This window comes from Mizuhopecten yessoensis, unplaced genomic scaffold (genome assembly GCF_002113885.1).
Source record: "Mizuhopecten yessoensis strain PY_sf001 unplaced genomic scaffold, ASM211388v2 scaffold8323, whole genome shotgun sequence".
Lineage (NCBI taxonomy): Eukaryota > Metazoa > Mollusca > Bivalvia > Pectinida > Pectinidae > Mizuhopecten > Mizuhopecten yessoensis.
In genome coordinates, this window is record NW_018407490.1 from 55,324 (window position 1) to 65,531 (window position 10,208).

General features: G+C 34.8%; 1 long non-coding RNA gene across 1 annotated transcript in view; it reads right to left on the reverse strand.

Annotated features, from left to right (window-relative positions):
• Nucleotides 1–7,798: 7,798 nt before the first annotated feature.
• Nucleotides 7,799–10,208, reverse strand: part of LOC110455600 — an 11,503-nt gene continuing 9,093 nt past the window's right edge. Inside the window, exons 2-3 of the long non-coding RNA XR_002463467.1 lie at nt 9,648–9,754; nt 7,799–8,263 (exon numbers count right to left, since the gene is read on the reverse strand). This is a non-coding gene — a long non-coding RNA (uncharacterized LOC110455600). The remainder of the gene's footprint in view (nt 8,264–9,647; nt 9,755–10,208) is intronic.

Sequence of the window (10,208 nt, forward strand, 5' to 3'; positions counted from 1 at the left end):
TGTCTGTCCTATGGTACAATGTGGTGATCATGTCTTGTCTGTCCTATGGTACAATGTGGTGATCATGTCTTGTCTGTCCTATGGTACAATGTGGTGATCATGTCTTGTCTGTCCTATGGTACAATGTGGTGATCATGTCTTGTCTGTCCTATGGTACAATGTGGTGATCATGTCTTGTCTGTCCTATGGTACAATGTGGTGATCATGTCTTGTCTGTCCTATGGTACAATGTGGTGATCATGTCTTGTCTGTCCTATGGTACAATGTCGTAATCATGTCTTGTCTGTCCTATGGTACAATGTGGTGATCATGTCTTGTCTGTCCTATGGTACAATGTGGTGATCATGTCTTGTCTGTCCTATGGTACAATGTGGTGATCATGTCTTGTCTGTCCTATGGTACAATGTGGTGATCATGTCTTGTCTGTCCTATGGTACAATGTGGTGATCATGTCTTGTCTGTCCTATGGTACAATGTGGTGATCATGTCTTGTCTGTCCTATGGTACAATGTGGTGATCATGTCTTGTCTGTCCTATGGTACAATGTCGTAATCATGTCTTGTCTGTCCTATGGTACAATGTGGTGATCATGTCTTGTCTGTCCTATAGTACATATGGTGATCATGTCTTGTCAGTCCTATGGTACAATTTGGTGATCATGTCTTGTTAGTCCTATGGTACAATGTGGTGATCATGTCTTGTCTGTCCTATGGTACAATGTGGGGATCATGTTTTCTTTTTCCTATGGTACAATGTCATAATCATGTCTTGTCTGTCCCATGGTACAATGTGGTGATCATGTCTTGTCTGTCCTATGGTACAATTTGGTGATCATTTCTTGGTAGTGCTATGGTACAATGTGGTGAACATGTCTTGTTAGTCCTATGGTACAATGTGGTAATCATGTCTTGTCTGTCCTATGGTACAATTTGGTGATCATGTCTTGTTAGTCCTATGGTACAATGTGGTGATCATGTCTTATCTTTCCTATGGTACAATGTCGTAATCATGTCTTGTCTGTTCTATGGTACAATGTGGTGATAATGTCTTGTTAGTCCTATGGTACAATGTGGTAATCATGTCTTGTTTGTCCTATGGTACAATGTGGTGATCATGTCTTGTCTGTCCTATGATACAAAGTGGTGATCATGTCTTGTTAGTCCTGTGGTACAATATCGTAATCATGTCTTGTCTGTCCCATGGTACAATGTGGTGATCATGTCTTGTTAGTCCTATGGTACAATGTGGTGATCATGTCTTGTCTGTCCTATGTTACAATGTGGTGATCATGTCTTGTTAATTTTGTGCATTCCACAATAATATAACAACAACGAGGTAGAAATATGCAATACACACAAGAGAGTAGAATAATCGACTGCGACAACTATACTCTACAACCAAATACAGACTTATGCTTCAACACTAACATGTCATGTACTCTTGAAATAAGTGATGCCTTGCTTAAAAATGAGAAAACGTTTAACAGGAAAGTATATCAAATAAGTTTTAAATGTTTGCCTTCACCATTTAAGTTCAGTCTGAGGTGGATTTACGTAATCGCCGGTGATTAACAAAACTGACTTACAGGAAAATGATTTCGGACGCATATGACAGCATGTGACAGCAGCTACCAACACCATTGATCATTCACTTGATGCGATCAACACAAGAGCAGATAACTCTGCTGTTCGTGGTGAATCCAACGCTTAAATGTGGTAACCAATATGTACTACAAGAAAGTAGTCCAGTTTCAGGAAATATCACGATGTTTCCGTAACGGATTTCATCTCATAGTATGAGGGATGGTCTTTTCCTTTTGAAGCTTATATTTAAGGATGTGCACCTCTGAGAAATCAACAATTTTTTGTATTAAACATTTTTTTCTTATATATGAAATTTTGAAAAAAGGAGAATATGAGAAAAAAGAAAATACAAAGAAAACTGTATGTCTCCGTGTGCTCGTTTTTTTGTTATGATCGGTCAAACATACCAATTCAACATAATGTGTGACTTTTGGTGAAATGTATCGTTTTGACCGTATAAAGAGCAAATTCATACAACACCTTTCAAATGTGCCATCAGAAGCTTATGAGTGTTTGCACAATTGATAAAAATCGTATTTTCTTTTAAATTAAGGTAGTGAAATATCTTTAACCTATTTTTTTTTTATCTCAGAAATGCAATTCATATTTCCCCTACCCTTGTTTTTTAAGGACAAACATATCAATTTATCACCTGTTTTTGCAGATTTAACGATTGATATAAAACGTTCTGGTATTACATTTTTACTAACATTCAATAAATGTGTTTATCTTCCAAAAAAAACAGCAAAAGAATTGGGGGGTTCATGCGCTTATTTTTTGCGATAAAAATATTTTGTTTAATTCTTCACCTTTTGCGGAATAAAACACCAAAAGCGGGTCAGTTGACATAAATCAGTAGTAAAATACTAATTGTGTACTATTTTCTACATTGTTGTAAAATCTTTTCATAATATTGGAATTTAACATGTGCACATCAAAAATGAACTTGCTACAGTTAAAAACAGTGATACAATGACACTTTTAGTGATATATATAACGTCAAAAACAGTGATACAATGACACTTTTAGTGATAGAAATAACGTCAAAAACAGTGATACAATGACACTTTTAGTGATAGATATAACGTCAAAAACAGTGATACAATGACACTTTTAGTGATAGATATAACGTCAAAAACAGTGATACAATGACACTTTTAGTGATAGATATAACGTCAAAAACAGTGATACAATGACACTTTTAGTGATAGATATAACGTCAAAAACAGTGATACAATGACACTTTTAGTGATAGATATAACGTCAAAAACAGTGATACAATGACACTTTTAGTGATAGAAATAACGTCAAAAACAGTGATACAATGACACTTTTAGTGATAGATATAACGTCAAAAACAGTGATACAATGACACTTTTAGTGATAGATATAACGTCAAAAACAGTGATACAATGACACTTTTAGTGATAGATATAACGTCAAAAACAGTGATACAATGACACTTTTAGTGATAGATATAACGTCAAAAACAGTGATACAATGACACTTTTAGTGATAGATATAACGTCAAAAACAGTGATACAATGACACTTTTAGTGATAGATATAACGTCAAAAACAGTGATACAATGACACTTTTAGTGATAGATATAACGTCAAAAACAGTGATACAATGACACTTTTAGTGATAGATATAACGTCAAAAACAGTGATACAATGACACTTTTAGTGATAGATATAACGTCAAAAACAGTGATACAATGACACTTTTAGTGATAGATATAACGTCAAAAACAGTGATACAATGACACTTTTAGTGATAGATATAACGTCAAAAACAGTGATACAATGACACTTTTAGTGATAGATATAACGTCAAAAACAGTGATACAATGACACTTTTAGTGATAGATATAACGTCAAAAACAGTGATACAATGACACTTTTAGTGATAGATATAACGTCAAAAACAGTGATACAATGACACTTTTAGTGATAGATATAACGTCAAAAACAGTGATACAATGACACTTTTAGTGATAGATATAACGTCAAAAACAGTGATACAATGACACTTTTAGTGATAGATATAACGTCAAAAACAGTGATACAATGACACTTTTAGTGATAGAAATAACGTCAAAAACAGTGATACAATGACACTTTTAGTGATAGATATAACGTCAAAAACAGTGATACAATGACACTTTTAGTGATAGATATAACGTCAAAAACAGTGATACAATGACACTTTTAGTGATAGATATAACGTCAAAAACAGTGATACAATGACACTTTTAGTGATAGATATAACGTCAAAAACAGTGATACAATGACACTTTTAGTGATAGATATAACGTCAAAAACAGTGATACAATGACACTTTTAGTGATAGATATAACGTCAAAAACAGTGATACAATGTCGCTTTTAGTGATAGATATAACGTCAAAAACAGTGATACAATGACGCTTTTAGTGATAGATATAACGTCAAAAGATGGAATTTTAGCATTGCGTACAGTGCACAAAAAATACGTTTTTAAGATATTCAAAATGGCCGCCGAATTGGGTTTTTTTTTTTTTTTTTTTTAAATGTAAAAAAAGTTCTGCAAATAATTGGCATCTAGTGTGTTGATACATTTTTCAGATGCATGCTTGCTTTTCAAATTGATAATAATTTGTTATATTTGATAAAACCCCGCTATACAAGATCCAAAAGGGATTTGAACGTGACTGAAACCTTTACAGAGTACACCCTTAAGTTATGATCAAGATACATGAACTTTCTTAGACCAACGAGATATACATGAAAACAAATGCTCCTTGGCATGAATGCTTTCTCCAAACGTTTTATGCCTTATGGATGTTGAACAGATGTTTAGACTTACCAAAAAGCTCAGAGGACGGACAAGTGAAATCAGTTACCAAGCTGTCGTCCAACAAGTTCAGCAATAGTTCTTGAAAGAAGGTATTAAACTCGCATTGAACACCAGGACGAATCACTAACTCGCAGTCAACATAGCGGGAGCTGGGTCTGCTGTCTTTAAGCACGACTTTCTTTGGTGTCATCAGTAACCAACAAATCATTAGCTGAGTTGGAATCAACAAGGAGGAGTTAAAGTACCATCCGGTATCAAATGTGCTTTTTTGACCGAGCTTGTAGAGAAGATTTCGTAACACAATATTACTGTTCATCTCAATGCAAATAATTCCATATGAAAAACTATTATCGAATCATCGTGAGGGCCATCTTTTTAGAAACGACCTCTAAATTGATATATATTGCTGTCGTCATAGATAACAAGAACAGAGCGGTATTTGTCATGCTGAATTTGTCAGTTGCATTTTACATCATTGATAATGGCGAACTCTTCAATTGTCTAGATTACTGATTTGAGGTGACTGACTTACTGTGTTGGATCTAGTCCTTTTGAGGCAACGAAGACAGTGTGGTGACTTGGGAAATATTCCGGTGTTAGGACCAATTCCTTACATTTCTTAAAATTCAATTAATGATATATGTAATATGCCGATGACACACAGATACAATATTGGTGGGAGGGAAACATGTTAGAACGTCCAGTAGACACCAGTACACACGCCTAAGCTTGATCAGGAAAGGACAATAATTATAATCCTCAACAGCATCACAGGAACTGGACACACCTTTAACAGAAGTCACGGCCATTGCGTCAGAATCCTTGCTATTGGTTTTGAAATCTTATACTGTGAACTACGGAAACCTTCGTTTCAGAAAAGTAACTGCAATAATTTTGAATAGTTTACCATCTGCAACCAGAAAGGCAAAATACGGCTCCTAATGAAAGGGTATTAACCCCCTGCATTTTTGGCGTTTTGCGAATACAATTTAGCATTTGTTCGGTGCGTTTAGAGTAGTGAAGCTGAGAAGATGGAAATAGGGTTATAATTCAACAACTGGGGACCTTGGGGTTCGGTTTTAGATGTGACCATTTTCGGTTGAGTATGAGTTAATTTCCCTATCTAGCGATAGCGGCTCATTACAGTGGAATTTACATGACAAATATACATCAACAAGTGAACTATATTTGATGTAAATTTGCTGTGTTGTGAAATGGGTAAAGTATACTGGTGTTGATGCCGAGATTGATGTGACGTATATAATGAGTGAACTTTCGGTAAGTTTGTATTGACTACAAATGTTGATCTAATATGTGGTTTTAAGGAGACAACCCATTTTAAATGTTTGGAAAACTAGAGTTTAAAAGTTTAGATGGTAATCAATGACCGGGTTTTAACAGAGGTAATGAAAAAAAGTGGAAAATTTTGAATTTCATTTCGAACAATGAAACTAAACAAATATAAAGAAAAACACGCTGTCTTGTTAGGAACTAATGAGGTATCGGGATGATTGACATAAAGACGTTTGTTATGGCCAAACATGTTACAACAATTGTTAGAATAATTCATTAAAATGAATGAAGTTGGAAACATTGTGTGAATTTGATGAGAAAGTGTACTATCATTGATGGAGAAAAAAAAATTGATAAAAAAAATATAAGTATTAAATGATAATGTTCTTTATGTGAGAAGAATATAGCAAAATAATTCATTATAAGCGAAAAACATTGATGCCAATGAAAATTTATTTGGGAATAAAACATACTACTCAAACAAAAAGCACTATTCTATCAGTCCTTTACACGTAGTGGTAAACAGGTGAGAGATGTAATAGGGAGGAACTCATTCCAAAGTTAGGAAGGCATCTATCAATGGTAGATAAATGTCGAAAAGTATATAAAAAAATAAACATAGAAAGTGACACATCAGAAAAAAACAACCATAGACAACAATACGAAATATGATGCAAAATGTGATGCAAAATGGACAGTTGGATAACGTGTGAAATACTTACTAAAACATACACAAGCTGTAACGATACAGTTTTTAATCGTTAGCGTATATCGTAAATATCGTTTGTAACTTTAACGTTTTCACTGCAAAATGGATTATATGGTAAGTACGAACTATGATAGAAACCCATAACTAAAGAAAGAAGGGGGCGGGGCATACAGGGCTATTCAATTAATTCGAATCAACATGTACACAAAATTTAGACAAATCGATTCAGTGACTGAAAAAGTAGGGAGGGCTAAGACACCCAAGTACATGTACAAAATTAATACGACACAGTTTGAAACAGCGATTAAAATCAGTGCTACTCAACTCTGGCAATGTATAAATGTTATAGGGAAATAAAAACTTCTATATAGCTGTAAAATGTTGTACTGCTATTGGTAGCGGTGGCATTCTCATATAGCGTAGATCGGCGGGTTTCCGTTGTTGAACATCACAATTACCTTTTTAAATCATTTGATATAGATTCCATTTGTTATTGGCACAAAATTCTTGGGAATTGTATCCAAAATCGGAGTCAGAGGTAACTGCTATAAATTCTCTACAAAGGTACAATGCATATGAGGAACTCCATAACGGAATAGTGTTTTCCATTGAGTGACTTTTGTGAAAGACAAAGTTATCACTCGGTTTTGACCAAGTATGGTTAAATCAAAACGCTTATTAATAGTCCGAGGCTCTGCCACTAATTAAGCAAAGAATGTTTGAAAATGCACGGCAAGAGTTATTTGAAATGCTAGAAAATTCTTCGAAATTACTTGTTATTAGTAAAACTTTACAACATTATTTTAGTGAACATATCCCAAAGCTGACCAAAGCGGCACTGACTAGAGGGAGTTCATCAGCACAGACACTGCACATTTTATCAGAATGGTATCTAAATATTGCTAGACAGGAACGTGTTTGCAGAACGTTGAAAGTCTGAAGACATAGATGATGAATATGATTTCCTGTTAATGTGTCCAATTTACCAAGCATTAAGTTTAGATAAATGTACAAAACTATATTATTGAAAAAAAATCTGATTACATGTTAATATGATTATTTTGTACAACTAATCAAAATGAAATAATTATGTTAAGTAAATATATATATGAAGCTCCTCAATTAAGACTACCACGATGTAATGGTAAACCGTATGTCACTATACTGTATAGTTTGTTCATTAACTACCCCAATATTGCAGTGGCTGCCACTGTATATAAATGCCATGTGTAAACTGATGAGCCGAAAAACTAAATGGATAGGACTTTCAGCATGTTTAGTCCAAATATCGTGTTTGTTGTTTAACTGAGCATTGTATTATCGTTTTTCTATAATACTAGTTTTATGTTTATGATTTCATTTAAATTGTTCCATTGATATGTCAGTTTTAAAATCACGTATGAAGAAACTAAATGAACCGTATTTACATGGCAGTGTTAAGTGTGAAGTATATACAAATACATGTAATACATTTCATAACTATATATAAAGCGACACTACTAACAATGATACTGTCTTATAGGTTCCGTTTATAAATCATTTTGTGCACTTGTTTGGTAAATATATTAGCATGAGTCCATGGCAAGCCTTTTCATTGTTGTTACTTGGTGGTTAAAAACGCTGGTCATAGCCAGAGTTATATGGATTATTTGGCTTATTGATCTGGTCGTAAGGGGGCGGCTGGCATGGCGTTGTAGCACTGCCAGGCTGGTCATCAGCAGCAGGGTTGGCCGGAATCGGGGGCCTGATCGGTTGGTCGTATCCGGTATTGTATGGGCTTCTATGACTGCTGGATCCAGCGACATTCGGCTGTGTGCGAGGCACCACAACTTCCACACCTACACAAACGTCATCAAGTCGTATTAAAGGGTGAATATTTACACACACCGTGTGTCCTTTTCGTAAACATGCATACCATTAAATGACTTGTTTATATCTAAAATGAAAGATTGCTCTCGGGAAAATAACTTCAGCTCAGACGTATGACCCTTATGGATGTACTTCCCTGATAAGTTAATAATATATTTTTTTCTTCATGAAATTCTTGGGAAAAGGCATAACGAAAAACGGAAAGAAGGGTTTGTCCGTCTGCTCATTTCTTTCAAAAACGTGTAATTTCTTTAACTCATATTTTTATCTGAGAAAGCAAATTACCTCACCTCCATCTTTAAGTTTTGGATTTTAATAGTTTAATTTTCTATCATTTTTTGCAGATTGAAAGATTTTTATGTAAATGCTGATGACTAAATTTTCTTGAAATATTTAGGATTGAAAGAAGTGTTTTTTCCCTTAAATATTCTTATAAAACCTGTTATACTAGATCTGAACAAGATTAGGACGTAAACCAGAGAGAAGTAGATCCTAATTAAATGATACATTTGCTCCTACATTTTCATAACTGTAATAACAAAATTCACATCCAGATGTAAAATTCTCCGTTAAAATGATAATCATTCAAAAAAGTAAAAAGAAACATACTGTTTATCCACCATCAGAACCCACAGTGAGTGTTAGTTTCCTTGTAGTCAAATTATACTAACATATTTCTTAGGTCTTAAAACTGATTCTTGTGGAGAAAAAAAATAGCCGCGATAATTTCGAGATTGTTTCTTCTGAGACTGTTTGAAATAAGAAAGACAAACCATCATAAACGAGTGAGTCCTAACCGTTTACTATATTATATACCTGTCTACTTGTCGCTGTTTCTAAACGTAATCCCATCCATACAGGCCTGCTAACAAGGAAATGGTGACTGAATAAGCCGCGGTCACTTATTACCGTCACGCACGTGGTTGACGTAGTGGGGAATGACCGTAGTTGACTGTTGTAGACCGTAGTGGGGGATGACCGTAGTTGACTGTAGTAGATACTAGGTGAAGTTAAACGAATAAACGTAGTTAGACGTAGTTCCATAACCCTAACTCCCTAATTCAACACTACTTAACCCCACTTCACCCTAGTTGACTCTAGTTAACCGTATTCAACGTAGAGATGTTCAGTTTGAACATGTTGAACATTTGGCTAACCACGGCCAAATCATGGGTTTCTTGTAGTTCACACTACGTTTAAAACTATGTTGTACTACGTCTAACTACGTTTAATACGATTAACTAAGGTCATGTACTGTCTACTACAGTCAACTACGGTCATCACCAACTAAGGTCAACTACGTGCGTGACCGTTAAATGTGACCGCGGCTTAATCGATATTATTAGTACGTACGTCTGACGAGTCGTGGTTCATTTAATGCTCGCACGGTCCTGTAACGACGTAAGCACCATAACAAGAGAACGAGAATAACAACAGCAATGGCCCCTCCGGTAGAGTAGCTGTTAACATCAAAAGTATTATTATAATAACAACAGCAATGGCCCCTCCTAAGGAGTAGCTGTTAACATCAAAAGTATTATTATAATAACAACAGCAATGGCCCCTCCTATAGAGTAATGGCTAACATCAAAAATATTATTATAATAACAACAGCAATGGCCCCTCCTGTAGAGTAGCTGTTAACATCAAAAGTATTATTATAATAACAACAGTAATGTCCCCTCCTGTAGAGTAGCTGTTAACCTCAAAAGTATTATTATAATAACAACAGCAATGGCGCCTCCTATAGAGTAGCTGTTAACATCAAAAGTATTATTATAATAACAACAGTAATGTCCCCTCCTATAGAGTAGCTGTTAACATCAAAAGTATTATTATAATAACAACAGCAATGGCCCCTCCTATAGAGTAGCTGTTAACATCAAAAGTATTATTATAATAACAACAGCAATG